The 22,911-nt window shown below is 37.3% G+C and overlaps 1 protein-coding gene across 5 annotated transcripts in view; it reads right to left on the bottom strand.

The window, feature by feature from the left end:
* Mllt3 (MLLT3 super elongation complex subunit) overlaps window positions 1–22,911 on the bottom strand; it is a 256,118-nt gene that overhangs the window by 36,140 nt on the left and 197,067 nt on the right. The gene's annotated exons all lie outside the window — the stretch shown is intronic.

The following is a 22,911-nucleotide window of genomic DNA, read 5'->3' as shown; positions in this document are numbered from 1 at the left end:
TGATAAACTGAGCCTAAACTGTATATGACAGAAGTACTATCTGAAAGAGAAGGGACCAGGAAAAGATAACAGAAGCAGGGTGAAAGTCCAAGAAAAATTTGTCTTTCAGTTGATTTCCCTAAGACCATTCTCACAGATAAGCCAACCTAGTCCATTATATTTCCAATCTTGAAGAATAGGTAGAAATGAATGGTGGACTACTGTGCTTTTTAATCTTCTTTATAAAATAATTCTGTACTTTTCAGATGTTTTCATAATGATTATGTTTGAAATATGTAAACCAAACATTTTTTCTTGGTTCAACTAAGAACTTCACAAAAGGATAAGAAATACTTTTTTTCATGTCCAAAAGGATTTTAGAAAGTTTTCATAATTTTTCCTAAAATGCTGAAATTCAACCAAGAAATTTTTGTTCATCTCCCTACACACACACACACACACACACACACACACACACACACAACCAGAACATGATAATTAAAAATGCCTTCAGGAAGTGCCAAATGTACCAGTACATTTTAAAAACTACCCCAAGTTGACAGTCACTACTCAAAGCTAATGCTTCTTTAAAAGGTCATCTACAGGAGTCTTGTAAAATCACTCACCACTAATTGACAAAGCCCTCCATTTTAATAAAGTTAGAATTCTGAAGCCATCTTGAAATGACACTTTTGGTCTGAAAGATACATTTCAGTGGTCTCTCTCAGGCTCGGATACTTTTAGGAGCATTTGGGAGCAAATTAGAATCTCCGCCTCCTGAGATAGTCAGATCCCATCCCTCCTTTAGTGACTTAGCCTATTACTCCACTCAAGTTTTAATGGGACAGCACTGCAGCCCCTGAGATTGAAACTGAATGCCCACTTCCAGTTGGCACTGCCATTTCTGTAGTTCATACACAGAACGCATACAGATGCATGACATTTAGTCAACAGGGCCCAAAAAGCACCAGGTGAAAGACACCTGAGTTTGCCATCAGAATCAGTGAATATAAGAGTGGTGTTATCAGTCGATTTATGTTTAGGAGGAAGTCTGTTCTGTGCCTGAAGTGACATAAAATAATGTTTGAAGCAAAGCTTTCAAGGCACAGCATATCTAAGAGTGGACCATTCAAATAACCCTCTGGCCAGCAGTCCCAAGTCTACTCCCTTGAAAGCCAATAAACCCAGAGTCAAACAAGTCAGCCTCTGAAATGTGGGTGCATTTGTGTGTTGGGGGTGGGGTGTTCTCCTCTTTGGCCACAGCTTTGCTAAAGAAAGACCAATAAGGAGTTGGTCTGGTTCCTGTCATCAAGATTTGTTTAGAGGCCCAATGGCTAGAGTAATGAACCTTGCAGGAGTGGACAAAGCCTATTTATAGAAGCTTTCAGCTGCCACAGACATCACAGGAGATGACAGACCCCATTCCACAGATGCCCCAAGTTTCTATTCTAAAGATGTACTTGAATGATACAGCCAAGTGAATATCTGACCACACCGAATATTCCAGGCCCAAGAGAACTCCCAGTAAGAATTGTTGATTGCCTTTTATGGTTTTAGCACTGGCCACTCTGCTCCTATGGTGAAAGCCAGGCCACTTTCTGGATATATATAAACTTTCAAACTGCCCCACACTGAACCTGGATAATGAATGAAGGGCTCACGGGTTCTGTGCTATCCTGATATTCATTACTATCTCCTATGGTGAAACTCTGCTTCTTATCATCTTCAGGTATTAAGATGGCCTTCCATATTCTTTTCATTCCTGAATTCTAGTCTATATTTTGCCTTGTGTATGAGTTAAACTCCCAAAAGATAAAGACAAGGATGAGAACAGAAAGACTGTCTTACTTTGTACCCTGTTTAGTAGGGGTTTGGAGGTTTTTGTTATGAAAGGCCCAAGAGTAAATATTTTAGACACTATAGGTGGTATAGTCTCTGAACTATTCACCTCTGACCCACAGCACAGCATCCATAGACAAAAATATACACAGATGAGCATGTCTGTGTTCAATAAAACTTTATTTATAAAAACAAGTGGTGAGACAGATTTGTCCTTGGGCTGAAGTGTGCTGACCACTGCTCTGTGGGTACCTAGCACAGCAACATCATGCTTAGGGCGGGCAGGGCTCTGGTAACTTTGTTGAACCAGATTTCTCTGATTTAGCTTACCACATTATTTCCCTTGGTCTATTTTTGTTTATAAACACAACAAACATTTTTTGGGGGGAGCTGGGATCTTTTGCAGGGGTGGGGGTGTGTGAAAGAAGTTTAATGAGTTCATTCACTAGCTGTAGTTTTCTGTTCCTCTAATACACTGTCCTTTTGCAACTAAAGAATTTTATCTCATGTAAGAGCAGTGTTCTGACCTTACCCAAATTTCTCAGAGTTACTGTGGAAGACATACTATCATATGAAGAGTGAGCTTCATGACGATTATACTGTTAAGACTTAAGTATAAATAAAATTACACTTTACCAAAACAAACAAAAACAAACTGTTACTTCCCCTGATAAAGCAACATTTTAGAAATGATTCTTGGAAAAAAGTTACCAACTCACAATTACTAAGTCACTACAAACTCCTACAGGAACGATGTAGGGAGCTTGATTCACTGTTTCAGAAGTTCAAGTTTAAAGTGGGTAAATTTTAGATATCTGGCAGTTCAAGATCTGAAAACGGAAATATAGGACTGGGTCGTTTTTGTAGTAGAGATGGGAAGGGCTGTAATATCACAGCCATTCAAAATAATACCTAACCAAATCAAATAAATGTGTGCTTTAAGTTCAAATGGACATCTGCAAAGAGTAATGCTTTTGAGTCTCACCTAGAAGAATTACCGACATTAGAATCTTTAACCAAAGCGATTTCTTGTATAAACCCCCAAATGAAAAGGTAGATTAAGTCCTGGATGTGTCATAAGTCTGCACTTTATTTCTTCTTTTGAAGATTTAGGCTACCAAATAACAAAACTGTACAGTTGGCTAAATGGAAAACTCAAAGGTTGAGGAAGAATCGTAGAATCTTTTTTTTTTTTTTTTTCCTGTTTTCCCTCCCAAAGAATGTCTCCATTTAAAAGACAACAATAGGAAGGTAATTGTCAAAGACAAAAAAGTAAATAGGAAGATAAGAGACAAAATGTTTCCAAAAGATGGAATCCTTCAGGATAGTTTCTCATAACAGTTACATGCCAGTGAACTGAGGACAGAGTTATCACCCCAAAAATAAGGATGTGTAAAAGATGTGTAAATGTCAACACCACTTACCTTTTTTTTGTAGTGAGAGGAATATCAGTAATAATTTACACAATGGCACATTCCACCAGGGAGAGAAATAACCCATTTCCCTCCATAGCTATTCAAATTCTCCAAAACCTTCTTAAGATTTTAGAGTTATGGAAAAAAGGGAAAATTACATCCTGACCCAAAATGTTAAGAACTCTGAAAGATGCTGTAGAATCAGAAGGTAATGTTTCACCAATAACACATTCATGTAAAACTGCACTGAATCCACACAAAAACTGGCACTCAACTATTTATAATAGCATTATTTACAGCAGTCAAAAAGTAAAAATAATCCAAATGTTCACTAAAGATTAATAAATATAATGTGGTAAATCCATACAGTAGAATACTATTAAGCCATAAAAAGGAATGAAGTTCTGTTCATGTTACACCATGGATAACCTTGATATTAGCCAGGCACCAAAGACCACATTTTATATGATACCACAGATATACAAATTATCCAGAATAGGCAAATCTAGAGACAGGAAGTAGATTAGTGGATGCCTAAGGCTTAGAGGCAATGGGAAAATTGAGAGTTCATAGCTAAAAGGGTATGGCCTTTACATGGGGGACAATGAAAATTTTCTGAAATTGATGGTAGTGATGGTTGCACCTGCCCTATGATATACTAAAAATCATTAAATTGAAAATTTCAAGTGGGTAAACTGTATGTCTATAAAAGCTCTTTAAAAAAAAAAAAAAACTGCATTGAACATATATTTACAGTTGCCCATGCAACAATTTTTTTCCTTTCTTACTCTGTCTAGTAAGGCAATTTGATTCAGTTCCTTTATTTTTGAAGATTAAAATGTAATTAAGTTATGTATACTTTGGGGCACTATGTAATACTTTGGCCCATCAGACCATTATAGCAGTTCCTAAAATGGAAATGTTATGAGAATCAACCAGGAACATTTAATGGTGAGTTTGGCAGCAATCTTTCCAACGAACTTACAGATAAAATGTGAAACATTAGCCAAAGAAAATAGTAGTAGATTTGATAGTGTTACATTAAGAAGGATATAAATTAGAAAAATCTGTTGAGGTATTTGAAGGTAAAAGGTGATAAGTTTAAATAGAATACTCAAAGTAGGATATTAATTTTTCCCCAAAGTAGTAAATATAGATAGGGCTGTGAAAGCAAAACTTAAAACCTTGTAATATAGATTAACATCCACTAATAGAGAAAAGCAGCATTAATGTAAAAGAAAATGGAGATGTAATCATATAAAGATATGACTGATACAGAAAGACTAGTCTAAAATAATCATAAACTAATTGCTTATATAAAAATCAGCAAGTTTAATATGTGCAAAAATTTTATGTTGACTTGTTTTTGCATGCTTACCATGTGCCTGAAAATGTGTTAGCACACTGGGCAACTGCTAGACAATCCAGACTGGACTCCTGACCTCAGTGGTTTACAGTTTCTTATGGTTTGAGGTTGATCTGCCTTTGCATCAATATTTCACATGCACCAACAATTCTTCAAACACAAAAGCAATAATTGCTCTACAATACTTAGATAAGAGGAAACAATTAAAGTTTCCCTCCCTCCTTCCCCCAGTACTGGGGATTAAACCCAGAGCTCATGCATGCCTCTACACTGTGCTACATCCCCATCCCTTATTTTTGGTTTTGAAAGAGGGTCTCACTAAGTTGCCCAGGCTGGACTCATATTTGCTATCCTCTTGCCTCAGCCTCTTAAGTAGCTGGGATTACAAGTAAGTACCACCATACCTGGCAGAAGTGTCTTTTCTGAAAACAAAGTTAGAAGTATAAAGAAATCAGTCATCAAAATAAATTTCTTTCTATAATAGTAAGAAAAATAAGAAATTTAATAGGTTATATTGAGATATAATTTACATGTAGTAAAGTGCACAAATCTAGTTATGTAGTTTAATCATTTTTTCATATGGATACACTTATGTAACTATCACCAGATCAAGACATAACAGTTCACCCAATGACAGCAGTTAGCAATAGTCTAGTAGTTGCTGCTGCTGGATTATCTGCTTAGTCTTACCTACTCTCCTAGGTAATTGAGTAGAAAATGCTGTAAAAGGCAGACCAATCAATACCATCTAGATGGCTGATCATCTGTGTGTACAAAATTCTGGATAATTTCTAGGAAAGAGAAAATTAGAGGGGAAAAATAAAGGAAGGAGAACAGGTTCCTATAGATAGTAGTAAATCAGGTAATAAGGTGGCAGAACTTTAGTTTGCAGGGAGGGTGAACAGTATGAGGGAATTATTACTATAAGGCACAGACTAACTAGAACTAGAACTAAAGAGCAGCACAAAGTGAGCACATGGAATCCTTGTCCCACTTCATCTACATACATCTATTAACATTTTCATGATAAAACATGCCAATCTACGGGCAGGTCCCTGACGCACTTTTCATCTTACCTCTTGAGATCCAATCTTATATTGTTGTACGTCAGCTTTACTTCTATGAGCTACTCTATTTTTGTTAAAACAAGGTAGGGTAAAAATATATGTAACTCTCTGTCAGGATTAAATGTAGTTCTCTACAGAGGAAGTTGGCAGAAGGAAAACATGTATGTGACAGATGTCCAACAAACAAGCAGAAATTATGCAGGCTTGTAAAAGTTAAGGTTTTAGTACATATGTGTTCTTATATTTCTTCCACTTTTACTATTTACATTTAGGTACACTGATGCCTGTGTGCTATATAAGGTTAAAGACAGAAAACAACAAAAGAAAAAGACAAAACCCTATGGAAATCGACGGGTGGTTTCAGGAGGGCACGTCTGTGGTATCTTGAATCAGCGCCCCCTGCAGGGGAAAGGGAACCTCACAGGACCAATGTCCTCCACCCTGCTCATTGGAGGTCCCTCCCTAAGTGCCAAGAAGCCAAATTCACTGCCAATAAAAAACTCTGAGAAACTTGCAAGAACACTATTTGAAAAATAAAGATAATTAATACATCTCTTCCTAATCTTTCCTGTATTAAACCAGTCTGGTGATGCTCGTATTACCTTCAGGGTCCAGAGACTGCTCTCTGACTGGCATTTTTATTTTGTTGGCATCTTTAAAATGTACCACCAAACTCAAGATAGACGCAGTCTGATGGGAGAACTGTAATTTTCCGTGACTGATACGCAATTTTTCTATTAATACAGTTTTAAATTAGTTCAATACAGTTGACAAAAACCCCCAAGATGATTTTACATCCATACAAACTGTCTCTAAGGCTGATCTCCCTAACCTTTTATTAGACAAAATAATTACTTGATTTCAAATGAAGGGATTTATATTTATCTTCATTAAATTTCATGTTCCTAGGTTTAGGCTAGCATTTCTACTTGTTAAGAATTTTTATCATAATTCTGGGATTAAGTGGAATATACTACCCCTCCCAGCTTTGGGTCACTGGTAAGTGTGACTTTCATATCTTTATAAAACTTACTGTAAAAATAACAAAAAAGGACAGGAAAAAAATGTAAAGCTCTGTAACCTTCTATAAGAGATCTCTTTATGAGTTGATGTGGATTCTTCAGATGTGCTTGTATAGCCAGTGCAATCCATCTGCATCAGGAATACCCACTCTGCATGTCTCCCCTACCTCATCCTAATGTATCAATGAAAGACTAAAAGGTCCTTACATTCTCTACTCAACTTTCAAATAACTGAGGAAATTAGACAAGTGTAACAGCCAGTTGGGACCTAGTGACAGATATGATCTTTTGCAAGTGTTCCTTAACTACATGTTTCAAATTCAATTCTAAAGATTTATGGGAAGCACTATAGGACTTACCAATGGGTATTTCTGCGATCTGAGGATGTGTGAAGGCTACTCATGAAGGTAGCGCTCACGGATGCTGACTGCTCTGTTTCCAAGCCTCAGTACTCTTACCTGAAACACTGTCTTTCCTAGCAGCATTATATTATCTATTCCATGCTAAGAAGATTTCCCTGCAATTTCAAAATTATTCAATAACATAATTGTGCAGGTTTGAATGTTTTAGGTTATATGCTATGAAAAGGCCAATGACTGAAGATTATAATACATTCGAGACCTTTCTTCCTTTCTCTCAGCTGCTATGCCTGACATAACTACATTTAATTGCCTGGGAGAAGCAATGCTAGTTGAACAAGAAATGAGTTAGGATTGCCTCTATAAAATAATTAGCTATGCTCTTTTCTTTTAAGCACCAATCATTTAATAGGAATAATCAAATATACTTTAAGAACACAGAAAATCAGAGCAATTAAGAAGTGATAACCCCAACTTGAGTTACAACTGACATCACTGATTTTTAAACATATATAATCAATTGCTTTTGATTATTTAGTGCTTTTCTTGAAAGTATTCCAGCATTGATTAATAATGGTTTTCATTCCTATAGAGCTTTATATTGGAAAAAAAAGATTTACAGTCATTTTAATTACCCTTCACAGGAATTCTTATCAAATCATTCAATGACACAATTCCTACTTCTTTCCAGATGAGGAAGATGACTCATAAGCAATTCACAGAATTTTCACTGGTACAACACTGAAGAGTTGACTGGATTCCCACACAGGGTGACAGAGTCTAGTTGCAGGGAAACCAAACACAGGGAACCAAAGAAAAAGGCAGAGGTGATGGTTGGAGAGTAGGTAACTCCTCCACAGTCAGAATCAAGGTTTCAGATATATACTACTTACAGAAGCAAAGAGGCAGACAAATTTTACCTTACCTGAACACAAAATAAGACACCAGCTGTGCTAAACAAGAGGATGAGGACCAGTTTTAAGAAATGCAGCCATGTTTCCTCCTACCTAGATACCGAGCCAACTGGCTGTGAGTGAGAGAACTGGCAGGTTAAGGCTAGAAGGGAGGCGAATTATTGGATGGTGATTATTTAACTCAATATTCCTAACAGACAACTTTGGGGTTCACAAAAAGATGCCAGTTCTGTGTCTAGGTATACACCTCCAAGATCTTGAGGAAACAACTGATCTACTCAAAGTAAGAAACTATTTGTAACTTCCTTCCACCTTAGCTGGGGTTGTCTTAACCCTCAAAGTGTTAAGACATTAGCTTAAGATATACTAGCAACCAACACAGGAAGTGTCTTTAAGCTCTTCCTCAGAAAAGATAGGGAAACAAGGAATAAAGTGTTAGGGAAAGAGTCTGGAAAAATGAGGCTCCCGGAAAACAATGATAGACCAGTATATATAAAAGCCTAGCCTATTTTTTCTTTGTTGTTTAAATTAAAGAAGTTGTACCCAGACTCCCCCCACCACCACCAGGGCAGGGTAGTGGGAAGAAGGGGCATTTGCAGGGGAAGGTTTGAGTCCAAGGTGACCCATGTGAGAGAAGGGCAGGTGAAAGACCCCATGAGGGTAAGGAAAGGCCATAATCTTCCCAAGTTCACTGGTCACCACCTGTGAGGCTAACAGTTGGAGGAGCCAATCCATAGTGTCTCCCAAGGCAACAGATGGATCAGAAGAATTAGTCACTGCCTCTCCCATGATGCTGGGCGTAAAACACTTCAGAGGAAAGGTGCATCCTGCTGAAACAAACCTGACATCTGCTTAATCTTCTCCCTCGGCCTCCAACTCCATACTGGATATTTCAAATGGATAACAACTTGAAAGCTCCATGTGGACTTTTCTTTCATTATTATTATTTCAAACACTAAATGTTATCTACTTAAGGATCTTATCTTGGCTCCATGCCCTGGCAGAAGGCAAGATTTTTCAGCTAATAAGGGCCTGGAGGCTTTACAAGACCACAGGAGTTTTCAAAAATATTCCTACATATTCATAATAGTCAAATTAATAGAACTGATGCCAGATGTAAAGTGGCATTTTATGGGTAGTTTTAAAAGGTACTAATGGGGTAACTTTTAAAGCTACTTTATAACATGCAGTTATGAATCTAATGCAAAATCATGTTGCCTTTTCATCTTGGCTATGTGTTCTCTATTCTATAATGAACTAATCAGTAAAAACTTGGCATCTTTCTCCTTTGGCATGATATTTGGCATTCAGGAAAGAAATTTGGGTTAAACACCTTTTTAACTGTCCTTTCTGTAACAATTAAAATCTTTGCCTTTGACTTACTGACAGTTCACAACCACACACAATGAAAGCAAAATATATCTTTCCTGTATGATCCATTACATGCCCTCAGATGGATTTAAACCTGCTAGCCAAGCCTGCATTTTTATGGGCTTTAAGCTGTTGAAGAGCCAACAGAAGTACTGATAGTGCAGCACCAGGTAAACTGGGTGAATGAAAACCACGAGTAACCAGCTATTCTACAAGATTTCCTGGATACAGGACCCTGCGGTGTGTGCTTTCTATGAAAGCAGACTCCTCATTTCAAATTTCATTCAAACCAAAAGACAAAGTGAAGTACAGTGGCAAAAAGTTAACTAACAAATGTAAACACAGCATTCAAAATGGCAAGGTCACATCAAAGCATAACAAAAACTATCACCTAAAAGAAGAAAAGGCTTATCAGTATTCAGTTTGTTTTGATTTTAGACAAACTCATCTTTTAAAAATCTTTTTAGCAGCATTTTGAAACTTGGGAAGTTCCTTACACAATAGTCCCCCGTATAATTCATGTGCTTGGACACTGCCAGGATCTCTACTTTAGTCAAAAACGAAAAATGAAAGGAAACAGTTTAGAAATATTCAGAGTCTACTAGCACTAACAAAATACCAACAATATGCCAGATATTATTTGCATCCTATTTGATTCATCAATAATTCTTCTAGATGGTATTCACATTTCAGAAATTGTGAAATTACGCTTGACTTATTAAGTATTTTGCCCAACCTGGAACCATTTTCCAGGTCTTGAAACTCTGGGATACTTAGTTTATAAAAACATGTGGTCTGTCCACCGACCAAAAATATGGATTAAAAAAAATATGGTAAAAATATACAATGGGATATTATTCAGTCATTAAAAATAATTAAATCCTGTTATTTGTAGCAACATGGATGGCACTGGAGGACATTATAGTAAGTGAAATAAGTCAGGCACAGGACCACAAATGTGGCATGTTCTCAGATGTGTGGAAACTAAAAAGTTGATGGCACAGAAGTAGCAAACAGAGTAGTGGTTATTAGAGCCTGAGAAGTGTGTGGGGTAAGAAGGGATGAAGAAAGGATACCAGGTCTCCGTTCTATAGGAGAAATAGCACCCTCTGTTTTATGGCACAGAAGGGTAACTATGGCTACTGACAATTAATTGTATATTTTTAAACAGTTAGTAAAGAGATTTTAATCATTTGCAAAAACTAGAGCAATGGTAAATGTTTAAAGTGATGGATATGCCAATTATCCCTGACCTGACTGTTTTTCAATACATGTACCAAAATATCATAGTGTACCCCATAAATATGTATAATGTTATGTACCAGTTAAAAATAAATGCATATATTTAGGAACATGGAAAACATCATTTTTTTCAAAATGGCACTTTGCAAAAAAAATTCTCAGAATTGTTTTATTTAGGTCTTAATAATAATGAGTAAGAAAAGAAAAAAAAAAATCATGATCTCTACTCTACTGTCCTAGCTCAACACACTACGGTTACAAGCCGATTCCTGTCTCCAGCCTATATTTATACACATGTACTAATGCTGAAGGCAAATGAAGGGGCTGCAGATGTCACCAAAGCTGACAGAACCTATAAGCTCAAGGAGAAACGTTGTGTGTGAGAGGTGAGCTGTCAGTAAGATGATCGCAGTCGAAATGGAACCATGGAAGAAAAGAGAGGCAAGGGAGTGTTATTGCTGGGGGAAGGCTTATCCTAACTTAAGAGTCAAGGAAAAAAGAACTGAAATCATAAGTGATGAGCAGTGAAGAGTTGGTTAGTAGAAATCTGTCAGGAAGAAGATGCTAAAACTAACACACACACACACACACACCTTGCATATTTTATTAAACTTAACCTTATAAATATACATTAATCAACCAATCTTTTCATGCATGATCAAGAAGTTTTGATTATGGTCTGAAAAGTCTTTTATACATCAATCTCTGAATCCATCATCTACAATCACCATTTACGAGCAAGAGCCAGAGACTCATATAGCTATTAGAATGCAAGAGTTGTCTAGATTCTCAAGATTTTCCCTATTGTGTTTGAAAGCAAAAATGTTTTCTTCAAGGGAGTGCCCTTCAGGTCTCAATTTAGTTTTCATAGAAACAATTATTTTTTGTGCGTATTATTAGTTTATATAACATTTAATTAATTAATGCAATTAGAAGTAGAACTGATCATATATGTTCGGGAACAACTACACGGACTTTGTGGCGAGCGTACCACTCAACTTTTGGGAACAGAAGCACATGGTTTAAAAGTACCCACCAGAAATGGGCAACAGTGAGTATGTTTTAGAGGGGCATTGAGAAAACTCAATGCGGGCCCTCTACATGAACTTCTTTTGGTGGCAGAACATGTACGCAGGGCCGTGTAAGGGCTGGGAGAAGGGTAGCTGTGCAGGATCCATCTGTACACAAATGCCAACTTAGGGGATTCCAGAGTAAAGACAGAAGTGACTTAAACACACCTTAGGATACCTTTAAGATAGTAAGGTTTCAAGGCACATGTACTAAGGTTATGCCTTTCTTTTAAGAAAAGGGGAGATGATTGTGATAACATTTTCTTTTCCAGAATGATGGCTTTTTTCTCTTAATAGACTCAACCTTCCACAATGTTAAATTATATTTGGGGATAATTTTTGTTTTACAGATGTAATGAGAATTTAAAAAAAAAAAAAACCACTCTCCAAAAGAGTACCGTTTTGAATCAAATAACATTACCCTATGTAAATGTATGATTACACAAATGGTATGCCTTTACTCCATGTACAGAGAAACAACATGTATCCTATTTGTTTACAATAAAAAAAAATGTCAAAAAAATAAAAAAAGAGTACCGTTTCCTACGAACATAATATGAAAGGAAAAGTACCAATAAAGGCAGAATTAAGATGCTCATTTCTAGGGGAACTAACAGTATCCCCCTGAACTTATTGCTCCCACTGTGTTATTGTTTTGTATCTCTTTTTCAGAATACTTGATACTTGTGGTTATAAGCTAAAATGTTTTGTATATTTTCATATATTTTTCTACATACACAATAAACATTTCACTATAAGGTTTCTGAGCTATAACGTGATGATTTAATGATTTTTTACCAAATTAAGATGATTAAAGTAAGCTAATCTGTCTTGACAATTATGCAACCTGAGAAAACAGGAGGGTAGAAAAACCAGTACCTTTATACAATATACGAGTGGCATTTTATCAGTTGCAATAGTTTCAAGAGCACATATAAACATTGGAGAGAATCCAATCATATTTCATGATCACAAAGACAGCAAAAACAAGGTGGTCATATAACTTTCATGTTATCATGCCTCTGCACGGTCCCAATAGGAAACAGGGAGGCAGAAATTTCTTTCACTTCAACATCCTGTTATTGAAATTTCTCTGAAAACTATTTGCTTTTTTAAAACACCGAAGCAAATGTTTTGGGATTATAGGCTCACAACCCTCTGCGGTCTCAATAAAAGATTAATTTGTGGTCCTTACCTCCCCGGTGTTATTTTTGCGGTTTAATATTCTTCATGGTAGAATCCGTTAAATAAAAAAAAAAAAAAAAAAAAAACAACAAAAAAAAAAACTCTGATCTTTCGTGGGAGTTCTGAAGAACTTCACAACCCTAAGCTAGTTTATGTGCCCCAACAAAAAGGCTAAGGCTGCAAAGGCAGGCAGAGAGCAATCTAATGCATACACCTTGCTTACTTTGGCTCCAAATACATCCCTGGATTTTGTTCTATGAACTTATTTGCACAAGGGTGGCTGACACCCTGTATTGTGTACTTCTGGGAGGGCCAAGACTTGTCTTTTTATGCAGTAGGATCTCTCCTTGTGGCCTGTCTACTCCACCTCCATAAAGGGGATGAACCAACACTCACGTATCTCCTGACAACTCAGAGGTACTTATAGTTGATTCTTCAACCATAAATACTATCGATCAGTTAAGAGGAGTCTTAATCATAAATACATAATATGTATGTGTTTTAATATATTTTTGCACTAACTCAACACTTGTTTGTGCTAATTTATGTGCTGGACACAGCATAAAGAACTAAAACATCGGAGAATTAAGAGACAGTGCCGGGCGCAGTGGTGCACACCTGTAATTCCAGTGACTCAGAAGGCAGAGTCAGGAGGGACTGCAATTTAGTAAGACCCTACCTCAAAATAAAAAACACAAAAGGCAGGGGATGGAGCCCACACTCCTGGGTTTGATTCCAAAATGTTGTAAAAGAAAAGATAGATAGATAGAGAGAGAGAGAGATGGTATCTGCTTTCAACATATTCAACTGATGAGAAAAATACTTTAACATGAGAAAAGAACAACAGTACTCAAAGTATACATAAACTATTAATAGAAAATGCACAAAAGTGAGAGGGATAACCAGGTAAGGATGATTATTTGGAAAAGCTTCAAAGAAAAGGTGAAAGCCTGGTAGTGGTACATGCCTATAAACCCAGCAGCTCCAGAGGCTGAGGCAGGAGGATCAGTTGCAGGTTCAAAGTCAGCCTCAACAACCCTGTCTTTAAATAAAGTATTTTTTAAAAGGGCTGGGCATATAGCTCAGTGGTTAAGTGTCCCTGGATTCAATTCCTGTTACAAAGAAAGAAAGAAAGAGGGAGGGAGGGAGAGAAGAGGGGAGAAAGAAGGAGAGAGAAAGAAAGAAAAGGTAAAAGTTAAACAGGTTATAAAGGTCTGAGGGTACTTCACTGGGGAACAGAGGATTGCTAATATTTTGGGATGACTAAAACATAAAGGAGAACAAAGAAAACTAAGGACGCAAAGGGTCAGACTGCAGAGGACTTAAAAGCAATGCTTAAAATAAATTTTAAAGCATTTGAAACTCTTGAAGGAAGCCAGGGAATCAAATTCATTTTCTTGAAAACTGGTAAACAAAGGGAAAGAATCAAGACTGGTTTACTTTTCCTTTACAAACTGGTTATACAAAAGGCAGAAGAGGAGAGTTTCTCTTTACAGGTGAAATCTGGTCAATAAACAAAGAAAGAATGAAGGAATAAAGATACTCATTCCCAATGAATTAATGTGTATAGGTCTGAGCATCAATATTTGGTAACATCACACAGAAAAGAATAGGTCTCCTGATGGAAAAAAGATCCACAGTCCTACCTATAACATACTTTTGTTCCCCACAACCCCAAATCAAAACCAAAACCTTAGCCTAAATATGACCATGCCTTTTGACTACTCATTTACAGAAAATATACCAAAGACTGTCAAGAAAATTCAAACTGAGAATTCTAGAACATTGATGTGGAAAAGTAGTGATGAGGCAGAATCTATAGGTTAAGAGAAACTTGAGAGACATTTTTACAAATTGTAAGATGTGAACTTTATTTGGATCCCAATTCGAGCAAAAAAAATGAAAAGAATTCATGACATTTTGGTTCTACTGGAAATTCATCTGTGGTCAGATATTTGATGATATTAAACATTATTATTTAAATGTGGTGATGGCATTCTAGTTTTGTTTTCCTTATCGTTTAGAGATTCGTACTGAAATATCTATCAATGAAGTTATATATCTTGGATCTCACTAAAAATTATATTGGGGAAGGAGCTGGCACTACACACAAAAAAAGATTAACCATCAATAGAAACAGTGAGGGCAAAGGAAAGGTTCATTCCACTATTCTGTATATTTTATGAATATTTTAATTCTCCATAATAAAAGGTTATAGAAAAGGAAAAGGGGAATGTTAAGGAGAATTTGGTACTTAGCCCTTATGGGAGCTGAGGTTTTGAAACAATGAATTGCTTTATAAAAATGGTAATTTAAAGATAACAGTTTGAAAATAACACATCAGGTCATCACTTTAACTAGTTAATTTACATCCCTTTGCATAATTCCTTCAAGACTTTGTATTTCAGAAAGTTATACAGAGAAGAACCTTGGAAAGGAAAGAGAAAGGAGATTGGAAGAGCAACTTAATGTGTCCCACCTCAGATGAACTGAGAAACTAAATCAAGCACTAAGTGGGAACAGAAAGAGAAAGAGGGATTGAGTCACAGACATTTTCAGAGCAAATCTGTCTGACGGAGCATCATAACCAACTGAAATGAGATGTGAAGGAAAAGAAGTAATTTTCATACCACCAATCACTGCAGAAAACTATGTATTTCCTGTCACTGGAAGGTAAGCTCTGAAACCATTTTCTTTACCATTTTATTCCCAACACCCAGCAACATATAATAAGCCCTCAGTCCAAGAATCTGTTGAAATGATATATCCAATAATAACTGACATTTGAACCAACAAATAAATGAATGCATAAAAACCTAACTAGGAAACATAAGCAGGTGGTGTGGGATCATGGATGGAACTAAATCAGGGAGTACGCGCAGCAGCTAGCAATAGGTACCTGAAAAGAACCTAGGATAAGAGTTTATTTTTCTTTTATTGAATGATAAATCCAGCATGCTAGACAAGATCAGTATGGCAGTTTCAGAATATCAGAAAGCAGAAATCCTGTTTCTTCTGTCCTATGTACCCCTCCATACTTAGCCTATCTATCTCATTATCTATCTAACTCATTACAGATCTATCTCATTAACCAGTCTGTGAGGGTTTGGATACATGGTGTCTCCCCAATAAGTTTGTTATGAAAAATGATGCAGGAATATTCCAAGGTGATGCTATTAGATCATGAGAGCTCTAACCTAATCAGTGGATTGGTCAATTTGATGGGTTAATAATTTGAATGGATTATTGGTTAGACAAATGCATACCTTTTGCCTTTGGGGTGTGGCTGGAAGAAGTAGGTCACTAGAGGCATGCTTTTGGGAAATTATATCTTGTCCCTGGCTCCTGCTTCCTGGCTGCCATGAGCTGAAGAGCTTTCCTCCATCACTTCCTCCCACCGTGATGTTCTGCTTCACCTCAGGCTCAGAGTGATGGACGAGTTGGTCAATCATGGATTGGACTGAACCTCTGAAACTGAGTCAAAATAAACTTTTTCTCCTCCTAGGTGCTCTTGTCAGGAATTTTGGTCACAGCAATGAACAGTGACTAATATAAAAGACTTTGTCCTATGACCACATCTATCCTGGCTGGGAAAGAAATTTTTTGTTAGGCGCACTATTATGCCAACAAAACTGATATTCTATTAGTAAGAAGAATGGGTCAATGTATATTAATTAGACAGCTAGCAATATCTGCAATAGATATGTAGTTTAGAGTAACATGTGCTTAAGCTATCTAGTATGTTTCAGGTACCTGCTAGTCAGAGCCATCTACTTGGTGGCTTTTGGGTACAGCTGGGGTAGAGATATTTTTTAAAATGTGTTGGTAATAGGCGACCATCCAAGGAAAGAACATACAATAAAAAAGGAGGAAGAGAATGCTAACACAAGGGTGGAAGAGGAAGATCTGCAGGCAAAGGAGACTCACCGAGGGCAGTCAGAGATATCAGGGTAGGTATGAGGGGGTCAAGAAGCAGAGCAGAAAACCTAGTCAAAGGTGCAGGAAAGGTCAAATCCTGTCTTGTTTAAAAGCTGGTTTCTATATTCAAAACTGCAAGGCACTGGTGACCTTTTCCAAAGGTAGTTTTAAGACTAGTTCCAAGAGCAAAAGTCAGACTGCAATGGGATGAGATCAAGGGGAGTTTTTAGACAGTCATCAGCAAAGGGTGGGGCCTGAGAGACCATGATCTAAAGAGCATCAGGAGTAATGGAAGGTTGGAGGGGTGTGTGAGATAGAGAGTGGCAGCTGGTGTGCAGGGTGTCTCATGGCCTGTGTAGACAGAATAAGGGAGCAATCCAGGGCACAGAGGCCAACACTGAAAGGCACGTGTGGCGGGGGGGACCCAGGTGCCCATGATTAAGAACATCAGTTTGTCTGAGTGAAGGCTCCATTTATACTGGAGGGTTCTAAAACTTCTTTTCATGGTTTCTTAATTAAGATGTTTGACTTGCCAAAGACTTAAATATGTCATTTTCTGTTCTGCCTACTGGTTTTCCCCTTTGAAATATACCAAATCATGATTATCCTGGTAGATAATTTCCCAGATGACCAGGACACAAGGGCTACCAAAATTTTCACCAATTACCCTCTGTCACATTCACCAAGCCTTACCTTTACTTAGAGAAGACATAAAGCATTTCAGGTGGAATTTTGTTGAGAATGTGAAATTTAAGATTCATTCATTTAAGAAAGGGGCACATGCTGAGATGCAGGGTCAAGAGGTGACATCAGCTGTACAGCTGATGGGTTTAAGTAAGTGTGTAGGGACTTCTTAGACAGTAAGAGCTTTCTAGGAAACACTCTAAAATGTTCCAGGAGAGGAGAGTCTTGGAAAATGTATGAAAGACTACAAACTGACCCAATGTACACTGATGGCATGCCAATTAAGGATGCCAGTCTAGGGCTCTTTCATTTTTTGGCAGTGAGACATCATGTGATCTTGCACAAGTTATTAAACTTGGCCTCAAGTTCTTCTCTGTAAAACTCAAGTGGATAAAGATGATTTCTGAAGTCTCTTCCTGCTTAAAGACTCTGTGGTTTGTCTAAATCAAGAAGTGAATGCTGTGCAAAAGACACTGTATGTGGTTTCTAAATTTGGTCTTAACCCTTGAAAAGAACACTCATTAATTTCTGCAGAGTTTCTAGACAGAGAGGAGAGAACATGGAACTATTAAAGTCTACAGGCCCAATGAAGACAGAGATAGGCAAAATATCCCATACCACATCCCTCAAACTTTTTTTTTTTGGCGGGAGGAGTGCTTGGGGAGGATAGTAAACTATGAGATTTCTTGGTTTTATTACACAAAACAAGGAGGACTACGCATGAGTTATCTTTAAAAGGGAGGAAGGACTTGTTGCAAGCCTCTGAAAGCTGCAGGACAATGAAGCAGGCTTGGTAAGCAGGAGCCTGCTAGCCCTGCCTGATTTCCCCCCAAGATTATCAGATAAACTAACACTTTAAAATAATGCATCACAAGATCACTAATAAGTTTGAGGTTCGCTTTTAATTCAAACCACAATGGAAAATAAAGCAGAAGAAGAGGAAACCTGAAAATACAGTGAGTACTTTATACACTGAAAACACATCAGGCCATCTTCAGTGAAATTTGTTAGGTCCTGATCTTTTAAACTACAGTGTACTTTCAGAAAGATTCTGATTTGATTCTCAATAAAATCTAGGATTAGGCCAAATGGAAAATAACATTTTAGAAATAAGTGCATACATTTTTAAATATGTTGTAACCATGGATTACAAAATCGCTAAGTTTCTGAAGGGTGGCTTCACCTCTCAGTCTCTACAAGAATACCACCAATATCAGGTCTTCACCAAATTTATGAAACAGTAAGTTTTTTTCATGACATAATTAATATTTTGCTTCAACTAATACCTGAATGGCAGATTTCATCCATGATCTCATGAAACAGGTATTGTCACTAAAATTCACATTTTAGAGTTCACCACTAGTAAGCTGAACCAGTCTAGTCTTTTGACTCCAAGTGTATATGCTTTTGGACTAACTTCCTGGGTCATTCCTCCTAAGCCCACAAAGATAAGAAGATTTATTAGCCAGGTATGGCTATATTCCAGGACCAGAACACCCTACCTTCCTTCTTTACATCCTTCATGAGTACAGATTTAAGATAATGCAATACAACTAACCACAGCCCTCACAGTAAATGTACATGAAACAATCTAGTAAGACAGTACACTGGTGACAAGCCCTTGGACATTCTCTAGATACCACTTTCAATTTTGCAATTCTGCCTTTTAGAAAATGTCGGTGAGGTATGCGAAGCAGAACTCCATCAGCATTTTAGAAATCATGTGTGGGTCTCCTTGTACCTGTCATTCATAGTCAAGTTCTCCTGTGCTGCAACTGCATCTTATTTCTTGTTCTTCCCTTTTCACTGGACTGTGGTACCACTACCAAAGTTCAAAAGTCAGACTGTGGAAACCTTTGCGCTACCAATTTTCTCAAAAAAGTTTATTAAGATGTGTGATTTTTTTTTCCCCCTTCAACAAGGTTTAATCAGAGTTGTGATACAAAGGCCTGAGTTTGGACATTAGGGAGACTGAATTTGAGATCTGGATCGGCCCATTTCACATATGTATGAAGGGAATAAAAGTGAACTCACCCATTGTATGAATTAAGTAACAGAATATAAAATTAAAAAGAAGAAGAGCCACATAATAAACATGAAAGTATAGAGGGAATAGCAGTCAGTAAGGCTTCCTTCATTCCTAATAAGCAAGTCTGATCAATCAACTGCAGGGACTTATTTATAAGATCTCTACTTGCAGTGCAGAGGACACACACTATTTACACGTATCATCAACTGATTTTTTTCAAGCTGTCTCCTCCTCTCAAGAATGCCAAAGCTCCTACTGCTCCCACACCCTCACCTCGACTAATTCATGCCTTCTCTCATTCAAAGTCCAGCTTGAAATTCTAATTTTTACTATATGTACCCCCTAATACAGTGCTTATAGATAGGAAGTACCTACCACATTCATATATTTAACTGTAACTGAACGTCACTAACATAGTCAAGGAATTGTGCTAAACATGTTTAGAAGAAAATGTTGTCCATAACTCAACGTGAAATAATGGTTTATCATACTTAAAATAAAACAGGCACATAATAAAGCAAGGGTCTGCAATTTCATTTCTAAAACACAGCCCTATGATTCTCAGCACTAAGGTCCCAGACGAGGGGTCTCTACTAATAATCATAGTCTGTCAGTTAGTCATAGAATATCTGAGGGCCCCACACATACATTTTCTTCCCATGACCAAGAAAGGCAAGGAAATTTCCTTTTCTGTGCCATGGCTTCTCAATATTTCTCCCTGCTTAGTCTCCCTCATATTCCATCCTCTATGTTCTCCGAATTCAAAACCAAGCATGCTGTCTCTGAATGCTTTAGCAAAAATGCTTTCCCATTTTTTTCCCCCTTTCTAATAGAAGGATCTTTGGCTTTATCTGGGAATATCTCACTGTGAAGTCACCTTTGGTGGCCTAAAGGAGACTCTTAAGGGTAATTTTTCTTTGTGGACCTTGACACTGCCTTGAAAGTTTACAGTCATAAATTGTTGCCCACTGAGAACAATTTCTCAGACTTGGTTAAATAATTACATAGACACCAAAACTCTACCATTGCATTATCTTGTCTCCTAACTCAAAGAAAGCACAGCCTACACTTTTTCATAACTTAAATTTTAAAATGAATTTACAAAATGTAACTAGAAGATTCAGAAAGGAGGAGTCTCCAAATTGGAGGATACCATTTGTTCTTTGGTGGCACCTTCTGGGAAAGCTTGATATTGCAGCTCAGCTCTGTTAAACATAAATTCCCATACAAAACCAAGTGGCAAAAATTCTGGGAGCAGGGAAATAATCCTGATACTATATATAATAATGTGTTGTAGAGAGCCGTGAAAGTCTTAACTGAGTATATATCAGAGTAGTTAGAGGTTCCTGCACGTTTCACAGTTCTTCCCTAACTTTTGGATATACATACTAACACTACCAGTGGGGACAATCTGTCACATACTAAAGGCTCTTGGAAAAGCCCAAACCAATAATAGGTCAAGGAAATACAATTCTTTAAGTGGGACAAGAAAATGAGATCCAAAACTTTCACAGGCAGTGATGTCAACTCCATAAAGCACATCTCTGCAATTTTAATATAAATCCATGGAAAAATCAGATTTGCTTAACCCCCAAGTTCCTCTTAAGAATGTTCCCTAATGCATGAGGATCTGGGTTCAATCCCTGGTACCACAAAAAAAAAAAAAAAAAAAAGAATGCTCCCTACCAAGTGGATCCAAATTCCTTCATTCCTAATAAGCAAGTCTGATCAATCAACTGCAGGGACTTATTTATAAGATCTCTATTTGCAGTGCCACCATCTTCAAACATAGTAATATTGGGCAAACTTCTTAATCTTTTAAGCCTCCATTTTCTCATCTCTAAAATGGTGACAATACCTATTTCACAGAATTGTTTTGAAGATTAAATGAATTAAAATATGACAAATGCCTAGCAGGGTGACTGGTATACTAAAGCATTCAAAAAAAGTTTAGGGTTGAGGATATAGCTCAGAAGTATGGCCCTTACTACCATATGCAAGGCCCTGGGTTCAATCCCCATCACTGCCAAAAAAAAAAAAAAAAAAAAAAGAAAGAAAGAAAGAAAGAAAGAAAGAAAGAAAGAAAGAAAGAAAAGAAAAGAAAAAACACTTTTTTTGTTTTTTTTTTCTGTAGCCACAAGACATCCCCATGGTATGGGAAAGCCAATCTTGCAAAGACCATGTTGATTCACATCTGTGGCTAAAGATGACAGATGGGACAACTACATAAACCATAAAGGCAAAACAACAATACAGTGAGGTAATGCAGGAATCCTAAAGAAGGCTCCACAATTTGCTGGAAATAATACTATTTTCATACAGGGCTGGGTTGTGGCAATTGTTGATGACAATCAACTTTTGTCATCCATCATAGAGCCCCCTGTATGTCCACAACCCTCTACTACACAAGGGCTTCCAAGAAGTTCTTTAATTTAAAAAGGAAGATATTACACTGGGCTTAGCATGTACTAAAACAAGGAAAAAAAATCAGGCCCCTAACATTTAAAAAAAAAAAATCTCTTTAAAACTGCTTCTAATCCTTTTTTGGAATATGGATGAATAAGTGAACAGCTGCTTGGCTAGATGGGATCCTCTTCAATCTTATCACATCCAACACAGAAAACAAAAGCATCTGAAAGCAGAGGTAGGTGAAATAACTCCATGCATACGACAAAGTTAACTTTTTTCCAATTGTTTTAATTAATGTTCCACACTAAGCCAAACCTACCAAAGGAAGAATTGCAACCGCTTCAGGTATTTTTACCCCCAGTTATAAAACACAAAAACAGGAGCCCACAATGAGAACCCCAGGAGAGCAGGGCAGCCTTTAATGAATGGCCTCTCCAGCTGCTGGCTCACCACACTCAGACTTTACAGCTCCTGCATGTGCTGGAGTTACAAGTCATTAAAAAGCCACTTTGAAAACACAATAAAGACCTTCTTCTCTGACTGCAACAACCTTCCATCACATAAAAACCTAAGGCCAATGCTTCAACAGCAGGACATTTACTGCCAGCTCAGACAGTTTCAGCAGGGCAATGAGCAGGGTGGGGCGGGAGGAAGTGAGGCCCAACAAAAGAAGGGAAGTTTCTTTTCCTTCTCTTTCTTTTTTGCCTTTTTGAAAGAAACTTCTGCTAAGGTGGTCTGAAGTATTTATCCTGTATCTGAACCACCAGCCAGCCCTGTGAAAAATGCTACCACATGATGAGATTTCATTTTTCTTCCTAAGAAGATTTTTATCGGAGAAAACACTCTGGTAAGCCGAAACCATCAAAGGATGTGATGGAAATCTTGCTCACACTGCAGGTTGAAGTCTGTAACATTCTGTCAAATGTAACTTGCCCATTTTCAAGGCAGATAATTAAAACTTTGAACTTCTTCCCTTGTGAGTTAGAGTTAAACCTCTACAAAAGAAGTGAAGGCAAGGATAAGGAAATTACTACCATAACTG

This window comes from Sciurus carolinensis, chromosome 14 (genome assembly GCF_902686445.1).
Source record: "Sciurus carolinensis chromosome 14, mSciCar1.2, whole genome shotgun sequence".
NCBI classification, from domain to species: domain Eukaryota; kingdom Metazoa; phylum Chordata; class Mammalia; order Rodentia; family Sciuridae; genus Sciurus; species Sciurus carolinensis.
This window is presented reverse-complemented; position numbering and strand designations above follow the sequence as displayed.